The sequence below is a fragment of the Lutra lutra genome, chromosome 17 (genome assembly GCF_902655055.1).
Source record: "Lutra lutra chromosome 17, mLutLut1.2, whole genome shotgun sequence".
Classification (NCBI taxonomy): Eukaryota; Metazoa; Chordata; class Mammalia; order Carnivora; family Mustelidae; genus Lutra; species Lutra lutra.
The window spans coordinates 42688190-42707094 of record NC_062294.1 but is presented as its reverse complement, the minus strand read 5'-3'; the positions used below and the strand labels follow the sequence as shown (position 1 = coordinate 42707094).

Below are 18905 nucleotides of genomic sequence, written 5' to 3'. Positions count from 1 at the left end.
GGCATTTGAGATTATTTCCTTCTGAATTGTTTACTTTTCTATTACAGATATATTACTAAATCGAACATCAATAGGACTAATAGTGGCAATTAATAATAGTAAGACAAACGTGTGAGACAAATGTTTCGATTCCCCGACACAGCCACTTCCTACTATTTGAATTTGGTATATTGTTTTGTAATCTTAAGGTACATAAATGTAAGGACATCTGGGTGGCTCAGTTGGTTAAGCAGCTGCCTTTGGCTCAGGTCATGATCCCAGGATCCTGGGAATCGAGTCCCACATCAGGCGCCCTGCTCATCAGGAAGCCTTCTTCTCTCTCTGCCTCTGCCTGCCTCTCTGCTTGTGCTCTCTCTCTCTGACAAATAAATAAATAAATAAAATCTTTTTAAAAAGATACATAAATGTAAGAACTTTAAAAAGGAGAATGTGTACTAATTATGTATATATATATATACATATAATATATATATAATATGTATATATATACATATATATAATATATTATTATTAAAAATAATTATTATTATATAAATATATATTATTATATATTATTAAAAATAATTATTATATAAATATATATATTATATAAATATATATAAATATATTATATATTATATATATTATTATATAAATATTATTATATAAAATTATAATTATTAAATATATATATTATATGTATATATATATTTAAAAGAAACATTTTTCTAAATATGTATTTCTAGATGTATAGATATATACATATATATACACATTTAAAAGAAATGTTTTTCCTGTCTCATCATACATTAGGATATTTTTACTCTTTCCTTTTCCAATAATACTTGTCTGAACTGTCCATGGGCTTTAAGGGGTTCTTTTTTTTTTTTTTTTCTTTTTATGTAGTACGAAAACTGAATACAAACAATTCACTTTGACTTGCAGATCTTGTCTTTTTCTTTAAAATTTAGTTATGTTGAGGGACGCCTGGGTGGCTCAGTTGGTTAAGTAGCTGCCTTCGGCTCAGGTCATGATCCCCAGCTTCCTGGGATCGAGTCCCACATCTGACTCCTTGCTTGGCAGGGAGCCTGCTTCTCCCTCTGCCTCTGCCTACCACTCTGTCTGCCTGAGCTTGCTCGCTCTCTCTCTAACAAATAAATAAAATCTTTTTTAAAAATTTAGTTATTTTGAGAGAGAGAGAGAGAGCATTATCAGGGAAGGGGCAGAAGGAGAGGAAGAGAATCTCAAGCAGACTCCACATTGAACCTGTCACTGGGGCTTGATCTCACCACCGTGAGAGCAGTACCTGAGGAGAAACCCAGAGTCTGTAGCTTAACCAACTGAACCACCCAGGCACCCCTGCAGATCTGGTCTTACTAAACCTACATTACACTATTTTTAGTGTTAGCCCATAACCAGTGTTATGATACCAAGTTAAATATACTTTCAGCAAAGTGTTTGCATATGGAATACTTACTTTACTTACTAGCAACAGTATGTTTTCAGCCTTGTAAGAATTAGTTTCCAGCTCTCCAAAAATGTCCCTCCACTTTCTTAGCTACAGGGTTTGTGTTTTTTTGTGAGGGTTTTTTTTTTTTTTTTTTGGTGGAGCACCTATTTGTTGACCACACCCTTCACCTTGTAAGCACTCCTCAACCTAATTCAGTCACCATATTATGAAATTTTGATGGCTATGAATTATTCTATTTTATTAATAAAATAACATTTTACTTATTTTCTTCTTTTAAGTTACCGATGTTACAAAGTGGCAGATGGATCCCCCGCAGCAGGGCCCCCGCAGCAGGGTTACTATTGCCACTGGCACTGATTCATCTAAATTCACATCCCCTAGGGACCTGGGCTCCCTACACCCATGCCACACAGGTCCCATTGCCTTGTTCATATTTGCCCCCCTGGTCCAAAGCCTACTTTGCTTAGCCCAGTGTTTCTACTCCCTAAAAGACTCCATCACCAAGGTCTAATTCAAGGTCAAAATATCGATGGAATACTTACTTTACTTACTAGTAAGTAAAGTAAGTATTCCATCTGCAAACACTTGGCTGAAAGTATATTTAACTTGATATCATAATCCAATTGTAAGGCCTGAGTTTTCTTTTTTTAATTCATCTAAATAAAAATTGATATATAATTTTGTTAAAGGTACACAATGTATTGATTCAATGCTTATATATATTGCAATAGGATCTCAGCCATAGCATTAGCTAACAACTCCATCACATTCTCTATCATCTTTTTTTGTGTGTGTGGTGAGAACATTTAAGATCTAGTCTCTTAGCAACATCCAAGTACATAGTACAGTATTGTTATCTATAATCACGATGTTATGCATGAGGTCTGCAAAACTTACTCATCTTCTAGTTGTAAGTTTGTGCACTTTAACAACATTTTTTACTTGTAGGTTTGTGCACCTTAATCCCTCTAGTTACCCCATAGCCCCAGCTCCTGGCAATCACAGTTCTACCGTTTCTACACGTGTGGCTTTTTCAGATCCCACATGTGGTACCGTACAGATTCCCTTTCTCTGTCTGACTAATCTCATTTAGCATAATGCCTTCAAGGTCCAACCATGTTGTTACAAATAAAAGGACTTCATATTTCTCATGGCTGAATAATAGTTCAGTGTGTGTGTGTGTGTGTGTGTGTGTGTGTACACGACATCTTCTTTATCCATTCAAGCTAAGTGACAGATGCTTAGCTTGTTTCTGTATCTTGGCTATTGTGGATAATGCGGCAATGAACAAGGCCTTTGTGAATTCTTCAAATTTTCTGTCAACTACATTAAAGGATGCCAAGAAGGATATCATGTAGGATTGGGGCAGGGTGAAATCTCTTTGTGAAAATTGTGATAAAAAGTGTAACATAAAATTTATATTGTAACCATTTCTAAGTATACAATTCAATGGCATTAAGAACATTTACATTGTTGTGCAACTAACACCGGTATCCATCTCCAGAACCTTTTCATTGTCTCAGACTGAGATTCTGAAATTCTGTGCCCATTAAGCAAGAACTGCCCATCGGACGTCTGGGTGGCTCAGTTGGTTAAGCGTCTGTGTTTGGCTCAGGTTATAATCTCACAGTCCTGGGGTGGAGTCCCCCATCAGGCTCCCCACTCTGTAGGGAGCCTGGTTCTCCCTCTGCCTTTGCCTGTCTCTGTCTCTCATGAATAAATAAAATCTTAAAAAAAAAAAAAAAAAAACTTCCCATCACCCCCTATCTCTAACTCCTGGCAACCACTGTTCTACTTTCTGTCTCTATGGACTTGAATCCTCTAGTTATCACATGTAAGTGGAATTTACAATATATGCCCTCCTATTTCACTTAGCATGATGATTTCAAGGTTATCCATGTTATAGCATGTGTCAGAATTTCATCTCTTTTTAAGACTGAAAAATAGGGGACGCCTGGGTGGCTCAGTTGGTTGGACGACTGCCTTCGGCTCAGGTCATGATCCTGGGAGTCCCGGGATTGAGTCCCGCATCGGGCTCCCAGCTCCATGGGGAGTCTGCTTCTCTCTCTGACCTTCTCCTCGCTCATGCTCTCTCTCACTGTCTCTCTCTCAAATAAATAAATAAAATCTTTAAAAAAAAATCTTTTAAAAATAAAAAAAAGACTGAAAAATAGTCCATTATATCTGTATACACCACATTTTATCCATTTATCTGTTGGTAAACACTGGAGCTGTTTGCACTTTGGGGCTTTTGTAATAATGAACATTGGTGTACATGTATTCACGTCCCTGCTTTCATTCTTTTGGGTATATACCCAAAAGTGGAATTGCTCCATCATATGGTATCTGTTTTTAATTTTTTGAGGAACCTCTATATTTTTCCCCACAGCTGCTGATTTTTCCACCAGCAATGCACCAGGGTTCCAATTTCTCCACATCCTTGACAACACTTAATTTCAAATTTTTAAAATAAATAAATTTTAAAATAATAAATAAAATATTTGAGAGAGAGAACACACAGTGGGAAGGGGCAGAGGGAAAGAGAGAGAGAGAGAGATGCAGACTCCCTGCTAAGCAGGGAGCCGATCTGGAACTCCATCCCAGGACCCCAGGGTCATGACCTGAGCTGAAGGCAGACCCAATTGATTGAACCACCCAGGCACCCCAAAGTACAATTATTTAAATAAAAAGGTAAGTAATGCTGTGGGCCATTTTGGCCCCAGATGGTAAGGATCCTTTGAGAAATCAGATGGAATATCTTCAGAATTGTCCCATCAAAGCATGGGGAGGCTGGGGTGCTTATCCACAGCTTCCCACCCCCACTGGTTGAGAGGTGCTCCTACTGTTAGTGCCTGTGGATGGCTCAGCAAGCTTTTGTGTTTTCCTATAAGATCTCAGATACATGGACATATGCACTCATAGACTTTCTTTTTTTATCAATAAGCAAGACAATAACCACATATTTGGTCTTTATTTAGATGTTTTAGATTCGTTTTTAATTTTTTTTCTCATTTTCCCCTCCATGTTTTCTACTACTTTTTTAAGGTTTCCTTAATATATTTAAAAACAATTCTCACATACTTTCTTTTTATGTTATATTTCCTTTTCTAAATATTTCGTCTACCATCTATAGAACATTGCCTCTCCTTTGTAGATTTCTATTGTTCAGATATTATACCACATTCCAATTCTTCAAAGAAGCTTTCAAAGTGGCTTAGGAGTTGGGGGACAGCTGATCCGGACCTCAAAACAATGGCAGTGGTAGCCTCAACGGGGTCACTGGAATTTTATTTGCAGAGCCTACTGCTGGCAGGTGTGGGTAGACAAGTCCTATTTGACAGCATATTCTTTTTTTTTTTTTTTTTTGAAATTTTTCTTTAAATTTTTTTTTCAGCATAACAGTATTCCTTGTTTTTGCACCAGTGCTCCATGCAATCCGTGCCCTCTCCAATACCCACCACCTGGATCCCCCAACCTCCCACCCCCCTTGACAGCATATTCTGAGACCTTTCTTCCCTGTCTATTCTCAGGCTTCTGAGGCATGGTGAACAGGGTTCATCAGCTCTTCCTTTGTTGAACTTTCTGGCAACACTGGAGCCCAGGGAGGATGGACCAGAAAACACCCAGATTATTCCTCCCAAGAGGCAGTTCTGCTCCAGCAGGCCACCTGAGCTGGTGATGGCTTAGCCTTTGATGAATGAGCTCCTATGTCTCCCGTTTCTTACTCTTCTGGATGGTTGGAATGGAGGTTTCCCCTAGAGGCTCAAGCCTGCGGGGGAAGGAAGTTAAGACTCCACTGCCTCCGGGGGGGGAAATGATTGCACCCTCCCGCTACTGTGGTGGGGCCCCTTCTATTGTCCCGCCCTTCGATCACTTCAGATCTTTCTCCACCTTCACTATCCCTTCCTGGTCTCTCTTGGAGTCCTCTTTTCAGTCTCCTTTAGGCCAGGATTTAGGAAGTGTCTGGGTGGCATTGACTGCATAGAGGAGACTGCCCGCTCAGGTGGCAGTTGGAGGGTCAGTTTGCCTCCTGGACAATCCACTTAACTTTCTGGAGTGAGCAACATCATGGACTTGCGGGAGGACAGCACTGGGCTGACCTGAGAGTCCTGCAGGGACACGGGGTCGGGACTCCAGGAAGGAGCGCTGAGCCCGTGGGATCAGATAACCCCTCCTAGGGACAGGAAACCCAGCTGAGGAAGACAAGTGATTGCAGTAGGTTCCGGGGTGGGGTGGGAGGCAGGGTCAGCGTGGTGATCCCAGCGGGACCCATGCAGCACTGGAGGGTGGTGGCGGCGGGGGTGGGGAGCGAGGGTCGCCTCGGAGGGCGCAGCGAAGAGCCGTTGCGCGCCGCGGGATCCTCGGGAGCGGGGTGGGGAACGCAGGGAGGTCTCCGGGTTGCAACCCCTCCGCCACGCAGCTCGCGCTGCCCTGCGGGGGTTGGACCCAGTGCAACGGGTGACGGAGAAACCGTGCGCGAGCCAAGGGCGCGAGGATCTAGCGGCCAACGGCAAAGGGCGGGGTCTAACGGCCCAAGACCCGCTGACACCCCGGGCCTTCGAGCCTTCCTCCCTCGCTTCGTTACGGGCCTTTGGCACCCAAGGGCTCCCGCCAGGTGTGGAGACCGTCCCGTACTGCCGAAGCTCTCCTGACATCTGGCAGCCAGGCCTGTGAGCCCGCCAGCCCTTCCTGCTCGGGTCCTGGGAGTCCAACGGGCTCCTCCCACCCAAGGCAGGAGCGACCCTGATCCTCCCAAGGTGCGGATGCGGCTTATGGGGCGGGCCAGGCCGGTGCTGTTTGCGCGGTGACCGACTCTCCGCGTGGGGTGGGGGTGCCGCGGGCCAGTGCTGGGGGGGGGGGGGTCCTGGGGGGGAGGTGAGACCAGAGCAGCCGCGGTGCTAAGAAGCCCCAGCGTGTCCCTTCCCGACAGCCGCCCGAGTGAGCACGTTTTCCGTCCCTCCACCCCCACACAGGTAGTTTAGAGCGCGCCCCCCCCCCCCCGGAACTTCTCTAGTGCCTCACGGGGCCCCGGAGCCAGGAAAGGTACGAGCCTACAGCATCACCATCGGGGCATTGAACTTCTCTGAGGCGGAAACAAGATGCCCCCAACGGCCTGGAGGCCGCTTTCTGCGCCTCTTCCTAGCAGGCAGGTTCTCTTTACGGCTCTTTTGGTGAATTTGGTAAAACAGCATTTAAGTCTTGGAACTTTTCTCAGGCTCTACAGGTGGTAGTGGCCGAGCCGGCACTGGAACCCAGTCTGTGTGATTCCAGAGCTCCTGAATGTAGCCGCGGGACTGTGGCGCCTCCTCATTATGGAGGCGTCAGGTATTACCATTTCTAACAGTCCTTCGGGGGCTTAGCATCACGGCTCAGCTGCAGTGAGCGCATGCGCGGCTCTAAGGTTCAACTCGTAAGTGGACCGTTGGCTCCTCAGAAGATGCTGAGCAGAGACCACCAGGTGGCAGCATATCCCCAGAGCGGATTTCTCTTCTGATGGATCCTTGCAGCCAACCACACAACTGTCCGGGCAGGGACAGGAGATACACCACCTCAGATGAGTGAAGGATCCATCCTGGCTTAAAAGCCTTGTGCCCCAAGGGCACCAATAACTTTTGAAATCATTCCATAGACCAGTTTTCAGAATCCTACTTGAAACTGACCACATTATATTAATTTTTGCAGTCTACTGTCTGGGACCTAACTGTACGTAATTAGGTCTTTTTCATTTTTTCTGTTTTGTAGCAAGGGACAGCAAATTACAGCCTATGGGCCAAATTTGGCTCATGGCCTGTGAGGCTGGTGAACTAACCATTGTAACATTTTAACATTAAACATTGTAAAAATTTTAAAGAGCTATAAAATTAAAAAAAAAAAGAATATGTGAAAGAGACTATATGTGAACCACAAAACTTACATTATTTGCTCTCTGGCCCTTTACAGAGAAAGTTTGCAACTCCTGTTTTGTAGTTTTCTGTGAACGGGTCTTGCATAGCTTTTGTTAATTTATTCTGAATTCCTAATTTTATGAGATTTGTAAATGTTATTTTAAATGGTGTCTTTTAAATAGATAACTAGTAGTACATGGAAAATACACTTCTCTCTCTCTCTACGTATACTAGGACCTTGCTAAGTTTACTTTTGCTTCTGGTGGTCTCTTTGCAGATTCCTTTGAGTTTTCTACATACACTTAGTGTTTTCTGTAAACCACATATCTCTGAATAATATCAGCTTTATTTCTTCTTAATCTGCATTGCCTTCTGTTTCTCTTTCTAACCTCCTACATTTGCAGAAACCGACAATTGTCAGCACAGCAATATTGGGCATTTTTCTCCCAGTTGAGCCTTGTAGCTGACTACACGGCTGTTGAGGTGTGATCTTCTCCCAGAGGCAAGGAGAGGAGATGCGTTTCAGGTGGGTGAAGTATGCACCCTGGCTTAAAAACCAAGGACTGCTAGATATCTTACGATAATTCCACGACCAGGGGTGCCTGGGTGGTTCACCCATTAAGTATCTGCCTTTGGCTCAGGTCATGATCCCGGGGTCCTGGGATCAGGCCCCACATTGGGCTCCCTGCTCAGCGGGAAGCCTGCTTCTCCCTCTCCACTCCTCCTGCTGTGTTCCCCCTCTCACTGTGTCTCTCTGCCAAATAAAATCTTTTAAAATAATAACTCCAGGGGTGCTTGGTGGCTCAGTGGGTTAAGCCTCTGCCTTCAGCTCAGGTCATGGTCTCAGGGTTCTGGGAGCGAGTCCCGCATCAGGCTCTCTGCTCAGCAGGGAACCTGCTCCCTGCCCCCCCCCCCCCCCGCCCCGCCAGCTGCTCTGCCTACTTGTGATCTCTCTGTCAAATAAATTTTAAAAACCTTTTTAAAAAATTAAAATAAAATAAAATAATTCCATAACCAGCTTTTAAAGTCCTGGCTGAAAATGCCTACTTACCAATATAGAGACATAAGTTCAGGTAGCGATAGAGGCATAGCTACAGATGATAAATAGACATGGATATGTATATCTGTGTTCCTATCTAGATATGGTTTGGGTAATGATTTTTGGGTTTTGTCACCAAAAGCAAAGGCAACAAAAGTAAAAGTAAACAAGTGGAACTACATCAAACCAAAAAGCTTCTGTACACACACAAAAAGAAAAACAATGAAATGCAAAGCCAGCCGGAGTGAGAAAAGTATTGTCAAATCATATATCTAATAAAAAAATTAATATCCAAAATATATAAAGAACTCATGCAACTCAATAACAACAACAAAAAAATCTGATTTGAAAATGAGCCGAGGGGCACCTGGGTGGCTCAGCGGTTAAGCCTCTGCCTTCAGCTCAGGTCATGATCTCAGGGTCCTGGGATCGAGTCCCACATCGGGCTCTCTGCTCTGCAGGGAGCCTGCTTCCTCCTCTCTCTCTCTCTCTGCTTGCCTGTCTGCCCACTTGTGATCTCTCTCTGTCAGATAAATAAAATCTTAAAAAAAAAAAAAGAAAAAAGAAAATGAGCCGAAGGGGGCGCCTGGGTGGCTCAGTGGGTTAAAGCCTCTGCCTTCGGCTCAGGTCATGATCTCAGGGTCCTGGGATCGAGCCCCACATCGGGCTCTCTGCTCCGCAGGGAGCCTGCTTCCTCCTCTCTCTCTCTCTGCCTGCCTCTCTGCCTACTTGTGATTTCTCTCTGTCAAATAAATAAAATCTTAAAAAAAAAAAAAAGAAAATGAGCCGAAGGATGGAGACAAACTATAAGAGACTCTTAATCTCACAAAACAAACTGAGGGTTGCTGGTGTGTGAGGGGTGGGGGGAGGGTGGTTAGGTTGTGGACATTGGGGAGGATGTGTGCTATGGTGAGTGCTGGGAAGTGCGTAAACCTGGCGTTTCACAGACCTGTACCTGGGGCAAATAATACATTATATGTTAATAAAAATAATTTAAAAAAAAGAAAATGAGCTAATAATTTAAAAAAAAAAGAAAATGAGCAAGAAAATGAGAAAAGTAAAATAAAATAAGAACATAGAGGGAGGCAAACCATAAGAGACTCTTAACTCTAGGAAGCAAACTGAATGTTGTTGGAGGGGAGACAGGTGTGGAGCGATGGGCATTAAGGAGGGCCCTCGACATAATGAGCACTGAGTGTTACGTGCACTGATGAATCACTAAACTCTACCCCTGAAACTAATAATACACTATATGTTAACTAAATTGAATTTAAATTAAAAAAATTTTTTTAAGATTTTATTTTATTTGACAGAGAGAGAGAGGGAGAGAGAGAGGGAACACAAGCAGGGGAAGTGGGAGAGGGAGAAGCAGGCTTCCTTCCAGGCAGGAGGCCCTAGGCAGGGCTCCATCCCAGGACCCTGGAATCATGACCTGAGCTGAAGGCATACGCTTAACAACAGAACCACCCAGGCGCTCCTAAATTAAACATTTTAAAAATATTAAAATAAGCAGACCTGAATAGATATTTTTCCAAAGAAGACATAGGGTTAGCCAAAAAGTACATGAAGACATACTCAGCATCAGTAATCACCAGAGAAATGCATCAAAACCACAATGAGGGAAAACACACACACACACACACACACACACACAATGAGATACCACCTTAGACCCTGTTAGAATGGCCATCATCAAAAGACAAGGAATTAAAAAAAAAAAAAAGACAAGGAATAATAAGTGTTGGTAAGAATGTGGAGAAAAGGGAACCCTTGTGCACAGTTGGTGAGGATGTAATGGTACAGTCAGTATGGAAACAACTATAGAGGTTCCTCAAAAAACTAAAAATAGAACTATAATATGATCCTGCAATTTCACTTCTGGATATCTGTCCAAGAAAAGGAAAACACTATCTTGAAGAGATATCTGACCCTCATGTTCATTGCAGCATTATTCACAAGAGCCAGGCCATGGAAGCAACCAAGTTGTCCGTCAATAGATTAATGGATAAAGAAGATGAATGGATAGGAATATTACTCAGCCCTGAAAAAGGAAATTGAATCTTGCCGTTTGTGACAACCTGGATGGGACTTGAGGGCATTATACTAAACGAAATAAGTCAGGCAGAGAAAGCAAATAGCATTATGATCTCACTTATATGTGAAATCTAAAAAAAATTGAACTCCTATATAAGGAGAACAGATCGATATTTGTCAGAGGTAGGGGTTAGAGGTGTGTGGAATGAGTGAAGGGGAAGGTAGTCAAAAGGTACAAACTTCCAGTTATAAAATAAATAAATCCTGGGTATGTAATGCACAGTATTATATCCTTGAAGTTTTCTAAGAGAGTAGATATTAAAAGACCTTGTCACAACAATTTAAAAAAAATGTAACTGTGTGGTAATGACATTAACTAGACTTACCACTTTGCAATACATACAAATAACAAATCATTATGTTGTACGTGTGAAACTAATATAATGTTATATGTCAATTGTAATTAATTGCAAGACATCGTATCAATGGAAGTTTTTAGAAATTGCATGATCATCCTAATAGATGCAGAAAAAGCATGTGACAAAATCCAACATCCTTTTACTATAAAAGAACCCAATAAAGAATAAAAGTGAACCTCTCAATCTGATAAAGTCTGGACAAAAAACCCTCAGCAAATATCATACTTAAAGGTAAAAGATGGGTGCTTTATCTCTAAATTGACGAACAAGATTAGAATGTCCACTCTTACCACTTTTACTCAATATTTTACTGGGCTTTCTAGTCAAAGCAATTAGGTAAGATAAAGGGGGAAGAAAGTGCCATCCAAATTGAAAAAGCATAAGTAAAACTATATTCACAGATGATATGCATCTTATATAGAGAGTATCCAAAGGAATACACTAAAAAATATTAAAACTAATAAATAATTTCAGCAAGATTATAGGACACAAATCAAGGTACAAAAATCAATTGTAATTCTATACCCTTGTGGTGGTGAACCAATAAAAAATGAAATAAGGAAACGTTTTCAGTACCATCATAAAAATGAAATGTTTAGGAATAAATTTAACAAGAGAATTTTCTGTACAAAAACACTGCTGAAAGACATTTTAAAGGATTAAACAATATGAAAAACAGCCCATGTTCATGAATAAGATTTGATTTAAGATGGTGACACTTCCCAAAGTGATCTACAAATTCAGCATGATCCCTGTTAGGATCCCAGTCGGCTTCTTTGCTGAAATTTGTAATCTGATTCTAAAATGCATAAGGAATTACAAAGGACCTCAGTTAGCCAAAGATCTTGAAAAAGCAGAATTTGCCGGGCTAAGAGTTGCAGTCATGTATGACACGGTTGCTACTTACTGCTGTCTGTCTTCTTCCTGCAGTGGAACTTCTCGTGGCCGGTGTGTTGACTTCTGATGAGCCTCCTCTGAAATGACGCCATTTTACATGTACACAAACGTGCTGAGGTATTGGGCTTCAGCTCACTCTAGAAGGACATGGTGTAGGCTAAGTTTGTTCACCATAACCAGAGGGGCTGAGCCTCTACCCATTAATGGCAGTGGGTGGGCAGCCACCATCTCTAGATAGCCTTTGCTGAGCTATTGTTTCTTTCAGTAGAAGAAAAATGAATGGGTTGGTGACCCAACACTTCTGTCTCCAGAGAAATCTGGGCAGGTGACAAAGGTGCCCCAATGTGAGAGTCCGGCTTGCAGTGCCCCATGCCAGAGCTACGTTTGCTCTGAAAGGCAGCAGCAGAGGTGCTGAAGTTTGGACATTTCCTTAGTGGGGTTGACTACTCCACATCAAAGAGAGTACTCTTGTCTAAGTGGGCCCCAAATGTTCTGAGTGAAGGTGAGAAGAGAGACTCTTCCTCAAAGTGACCCTGTCCCATGAGCCTGCAACAGATGTGCTCTGACCACAAGTGTCCCAGCTGCTCTGAATGACAGAACAAAAATTTCCAGAAGGGCAGGTGTGGTGCTGATTTTCCCCATGGCACCGCCTGCATTCTGGACCGTGTCCCTCAGGTGCGCTGACATTAGCATTTATAATCTTGGGTACAGTGCCAGCCCCTCAGATGGCGACAGAGATGCCCTGGCCTGGTGGACACTAAGGGTCTGACGGAGGGCAGGAACAGGAGTAGCTCATGACACACATTTCTTCTCAGTGGTGCAGGCTTCTCCAAGAGTAACAGGTTTTCTGTGACTAGATGGTCCTCAAGTGCTCAGACCCAATGCGGGAAGAGAATCCTCCCAACACCCTGGATGGTGTTGGCCTTTCCCACTACCAGCCATGCGCTCTTAACGCAGGGCCCAGGACCTCTGAAAGCCTTCCAGGCGCAAGTGTGGCGTCTTCCCCTTGATTGCTATAGATGTTCTCCAGCTGGATGGGGCCCAGGTTATCTCAACACAAGGAAGACCCAAAGCACCTTGTGCCCCATGTTCCTTCTCAGTGACGCTCTCTCATCCAATAGGAGTCAGCGTGTTATGGAGGGGCTGTCTCTGGGTGCTCTGATTATAGGTAGGAAGGAAAGTGTTTCCAAGGACAGATTTGCTCTCAGCAGGGCCTGCCTCTCCAGTTGCAACAGGGGTGCCCCAGGCTGACCACGTCCCCAACACCAGCTGTCCTGCTAGGTGTCGCACTTGGCCTTGCTCCAAAGCTGAGTGTTCCAGACACGAAGCCACTGCCTAGGATGTACACAGGGATCCCAAAGCTTGCCACTACCCACAAGGGTTGCAGGTCCCATAAACCCCAGTGGGGCTGGAGCATACCTGCAAAAGGTGAGCAGCTCCAGAGGAGGAAAGAGGGGCTCTAGCGGTGGGGAGAACAACCAAAGGGCCAGCCAGAGCTGGCTGGGTGCTCCCTGAGACGCCGCATTTGGAACACTTGGAAAAGCTGACTGCTGATGGGGGCCAGGCCTGCTGTCTAGGCTAGGTACGGGGGTTCTGCGGGAGCTGCCAGCTTTCCCAGAGGGAAAGGTGCCGAGAAGAGACAGGAAGAGAGCAGGCTGGGAACTGAGCGTGGTATCAGAGTCCAAAGCCGGCTTGGATGGCGAGGCTGAAGCGTCCTGGAGTGAGGCTACTGCAGAAGCAGTGGTAAGTGAGCCAGAAAAAAACAGGGGCCTTGAAGAGAGTGGCTTCCTGCCACCGCCCAGATCGGCCCCCACTTTTCAGCTAAAGGGCGGTTCCTGCCCTAAAAGGAAGGGGGAAAGCTATGGTAGGGCTGCTAGCCATAAAAGCAGGTGGCAACCTTGGCCTTTGCAGGGTTGTTTCTTCCCTATGGGGAGAAGCCAGGTCCCGAGCGACGGGGCTCATGCTGGGTTCCGGTGGAAACCTGAAGACGAAAGCATGGCAAGGCAGAGCAGTGTCTGTGACGGTCACACCAAGGCCAAAGCACCTGCTGGGGTCTGTTTTGCAGATGCACTGACTGTGTTGCTGGGGTGGGGGTGTTTGCAGAGGCTGGTGAAGACCGAGACACTGGCTAAAGGGACTTGAAGGGGAGGCTGTAAGAAAAAGGGAGGAGAATCCACACACATAGGAGTGGGTGATTCGACTTTAAAGACAGGAGAGGAAGAAGGATGAGGTATTAGGAGGTGTGGGACGAGAAGCGGAAGATCCTGCTGCTGTGACTGAGGGATTGGGATGCAAAGGGCTTCAATTCTCATTATTAAGTGGAACCCCAAAGAGGGGTTGGGATCTAAAGGGAGCACCGGCCAGAGCAGCAGTGGGAGAGTTGAAAATTGTGCACCCCGTTTCATGACCCATATCTGGTGTAGGGGGAGATAAAGGGGCAGACAGGTTCAGGCTCCAGTAGACAAGTCAGTCAAGTCAGTGACTGCTAATTTGGTAATTTCTGGAATCTGCGAGGGGAAAGCGGCCAATGGCAAAGTAACTGTGTTCCCTGCAAGAAACGGGGAGCGAGAAGAGGCAGGCCGAGTGGAACTGCTGTGTGAAGTGGTCTTCAGTTTTGTCCTCCAGCCTCGTGGTTCTGTTGCTGCTGTGTTTTTCTCCAAGCTGAGGTCTTCAGCAATGACCATCCAAGGGAGGTAGGAGATAGGAGCAGACTCGCTTCTACCCCACAGTAGTGGCAGTGGCAGCAGCAGTGGCCCTGAAAATTTCTGTTTACAGAACCTACGTGGGTGGAGAATTTCTCCTTGACAGAGTAAAAGCTTTTCTCTCTTGGGTCTTCTTTGACATCAATAAGGGGCGGAGAGCTGAGCCAATGGCCTTCATCAAGCTCTTCCTTTCTCAACCTCTCTGGCAGCTGGGCCGGATGACCCTTGTGTACCTGGATCACTCCTGTAAAGAGGTAGGAAGCCTCCAGCAGGGCTGTATGAGCTGCTAAAGGCATGGCCTTTGGTGAAGGAGTTCATGGAAGATGTCTATGATATCTTACCTAAGCTAGCTTATTGGAATAGAGGTTTCCCCAAATGTGTGACACCTCCACTTGTCACCAGGAGCCTACATGCTGATGGTACACTCCCACTGCTACGGGGACCCCTTTCTGGTAGTCCTGCCTTTGGCACACTTTTGTCTTCCCTTGATATCCCCTGCCTTCACCCTCCTGGTGACTTCAGCTCCGTCTCCTTTAAGCAAGGATGTGGAGGGGGATTGGATGACCCTGGCCATCTCCAAATTCGAGTTGGGGAGACTGGGGGTTGGCCCTGTCTCGCCTGGTGTGTCCAGACAGTATTAGATGGTGCAGAACGGGATGGTTGACTACGGGATTAGGTGACAAAGGAAGGGAGAGTGACTGTGTGCCCTGGAGGAAGGAGGAATCTTCACCATTCCAGAGTGGACAGGCACTTTGAGGTACATGCAGAGAGCAGGGATTTCTCTGGAGAGTCCCCTCAGGACCATGAGAGGGCATCACTGAGAGTGCTATCACTGATCTGATAGCACCCCTTAGGGGGATGTAACCCCAAAAGGCACTGGATCCAGGCAGAACTGTCTGCCTAGGAAAAGGGCCAAGGTTGGGGGAGGTAGTGCAGGGGCAGCCGGGCGATCTCAGCCAAAAGAGGAACACATGTGTGCCAAGGGGCAGGGACAGGGCAAGAGAGAAGCTTGCTGAGGAGGTTGCCCATACAGGACAGTTTGGACACTGTCGGGTGTTGGGAATGTAGTAACGCAATTAGGAGAGAGCTCTCCGAGCTACCTGCTCCTCTGTAGCAAACCGTGCTCTGTTCAGCCTGAAGCTTGTGGCACAGCGCTAGAACGTGGGGCGGAAAAGCACCCGGGCTCCGCCTACACCTGCAAAGGGCATGCGCCCAAAGTGCCAAAGGCAAAGGGCAAGGCCCAGAGGCCAAATCCCAGCGGAACTTCTAGCACTTCCTGACTTTCTGCTGCTGGTTGCTGGGGTGTGACACCAGATGGGCCTGGTGGTTTGGTGAGACCGTTAAAGACTAGACATTCCAAGAGCCTGCATGACCGTCACCCCAGTGCCTAACTGGAAGGCATTGGCAGAGGCAATCTGAGTTTGGGGTGGGGAGGTCTGCCAGCCCTTTTCCCTACGGTCCCCAGAGGGCAGAGCCTGCTCAAGGCCAGAGCAGGAGAGCAAAATGTAGATCCTGCCCACATGGGGCATGGCTTGTGGGAGGTTGGGGTAGACACGAAAGCTAGGGAGACTGGGGGTTGGTGCTGTCATGGTGCGTTCAGACAGCATGGGATGGCCACAGCAGGGTATGTGCCTATGAGGAGGTCTTCCTCGGCTCAGCTCATGAATCAACCAGTGGCTACACCAGGCTCCAGTCTCAGAAGAGGGCAGGGTCCATGAGTTGGTAACACATCCCTATCAGACATTTTTCCTCAATATGAGCCTTGCAGCAAACCATGAAACTACAAGAGCTCTTCTCCCAGGTGCGTGAGTAGCAGGTGCGTATCAGGTGTGCGCTGGAGCTACCCTGGCTTACAAGCCTTCTGCCCCAAGGGCACCCGTATCTCTTGTAATAATTCCATAAGCCAGCTTTCAAGCTCATAACTTACCAATATTAACTTTTCCAGCTCACCAGTTGGCACAACTTTTGTTGAGGTCTTTAAATTTTATTTCTCTCGGTATTTTGTAGCAGAGTTCCAGAAATTATGCATCATAGAGAGCATGGGTCAAATTTGGCCCACAGTCTGTTTTTGTAATGCCAATTAGCTTGAAAAGATGTTAACATTTTTTAAATGTTGTAAAATCAAAACAAAACCATCACGTGATAGGGACCATACATGCAAAGCCTATAAATATTTCCTAGCTGGTGCTTTATAGTGAAAGTTTGCCAATCCCTGATGTGTCCTTTTTTTGGTCTGTAGGTCTTATACAGTATCTGCTGATTTACTCCTTACCATTTTGTGAGATTTAAAAAATGCTATTGTAAATGGTACCTTTTAAATTTTAGTTTTCAATTATATACTAGTGGTAGCATATAGAATATACAATCGGTTTCTATATATTGGTCTTGTATGCTGGAAGTGTGCTAAATTTCCATGCTCCTGGTATTTCTTTGTGGATTTCTTATGACTTTGTAATACACATTCATGTTTTCTATAAATAAAGAGTTTTACATAATCCTTTTCAATCTGTATGCCTTTTACTCTTCTTTTTACTTTTACATTTGATCTGACAGCCTGTAAAATACTGAGTATCAGTAAAGATAATGAACATGCATTCCAGGTTCCAATCTTAAAAGTGTTCAGTATGCTGTTAGCTGAAGGTTTTTTTGTTTATGTGCTTCATATCAAGGAAATCCCCTCCAATTTCTATTTTGCTGGAGATTACTTTGAAAGAATTACCGAATTTTGTCAATTACTTCACATACAGATTTCAGATAATATGGCTTCTCTCCTTTATCCTGTAAATATGAATTACATTGACTGGTTTTTTTCAATGTTAAATCAACCTTGATTCGCGGGACAACACCCCCCCACCCCACCCAAGAGGTGGTCATGTGAGACTATCCTCTTGTATTTGATTGGATTGATTTTCTGAAATGGTCATTAAACACTTTTATGTCTATATACCTGAGGGATATTAATCTTTAAATTTCTTTATTATGTTTTTGTATTAGGGTAATGCTGGCTTCTTCATAGAATGAGTTAGGAAACGTTTCCTTGTTTTCAGAAAGAGTTTGTGTAACCTTAGTAAAATATCTTCCTAATAATTTTTATACAATTTACAGGAAAACCATATGCATTTGCAGTTTTCATCACAGAATGGTGTTTACAGTCACTTGTTATCTCTTTAGTGTCTATCAAATCTACAGTGATGCCCGCCCATCATTCCCGATATTGGAAATTTCATTTTTCTTTTTTTATTTCCCGGTCAGTTTTTCTAGGGGTTTGTCAATTTCATTAGCCTTTTATTTTTTTTTTAAAGATTTTATTTATTTGTCAGAGAGAGAGAGAGAAATCACAAGTAGGCCGAGAGGCAGAGGGAGAAGCAGGTCCCCTGCCAAGCAAGGAGCCCGATGTGGGACTCGATCCCAGGATGCTGGGATCATGACCTGAGCTGAAGGCAGCCGCTTAACCAACTGAGCCACCCAGGCGTCCCTCATTAGCCTTTTAAAAATCCATTTCTAGTGTGTTAATTTTTCTGTATATTTTCTATTTCTATTAGCTTTATCACTTATTTCTACCTAATTTGGACTTAATTTCTTTTTTTAAAAATTTACTTATTAGAAAGAGAGAGAGTGCAGCAGGGGGTGGGGAGAGGGAGAATATCAAGCAGACTCCACGGAGCATGGAGCCCAACACAGGGCTCAATCCCATGACTCTGAGATCATGACCTGAGCCAAAATCAAGAGTCAGGCACTTGACCAACTATGCCACCGAGGCATCCAGTGCTGTCCAGTGTATGTAAGTGCAAGAAGGCTGTGATGGACCTTAAAGTACACACATGTGTTAGATGGACTACCTTCGGGCAGTTGTACTGCTGTTGGCTCAGAGTTCAATGTCAGTGAATCAACAATATGGCACATCCTCAAGTAGGAAGAAGAAATGCACTGATCTGTACATGAAGCCATTCCAGAAAGTGTTAAAAGTATCTTTCATAGTGGGTGATGAAGCTATGAAAAAGATAAAAAAGCAGCTCAAATTGTGGATTTGCGAGATAAAGACCCATAAAAAAGTATAGGAAGGCATTGTTCTGAGGCTGAAAGTCAAATTTTAGTCCTTACCCAGATAGGGACAATGTGAAACCTGATCAGCTAGTTGGCTGGCTTGCACATTTCAAGAGACAATACAGTATGAACAGTGTGTAGATAAGGCAGGTCCTGCAGATCAGGAGGCTGTGGAATAATAGTTTAAATACCTGCTAAATATTAATACAGAGAAAGTGTTATGTGGAAGAACAGGTTTCAATGCCAGTGAGACTGGCTTGTTTTCATTGGCTCTTGACAAATGATCCCATATAATGCAAAAGGCCTCCAAATCCCATCTTCAAATTATTCAAATATCACACCATCTTGCTATTGTGTGTCAATACCCACAGCAACCAACTTTAAGTGCAAACCCCTAAAGGTGTACAGAGCCCCCAATCCACAAGAACATAAAAG

The 18905-nt window shown here is 44.3% G+C and overlaps 1 long non-coding RNA gene across 1 annotated transcript; it reads left to right on the top strand.

Annotated features, from left to right (window-relative positions):
• Positions 1-5673: 5673 nt before the first annotated feature.
• Positions 5674-16931, top strand: LOC125088491 (uncharacterized). The gene is made up of 5 exons (XR_007123723.1): positions 5674-6207; positions 6666-6775; positions 7740-7861; positions 11758-15028; positions 15416-16931. It is a non-coding gene; the product is annotated as an uncharacterized LOC125088491 (long non-coding RNA).
• The last annotated feature ends 1974 nt before the right edge of the window (positions 16932-18905 follow it).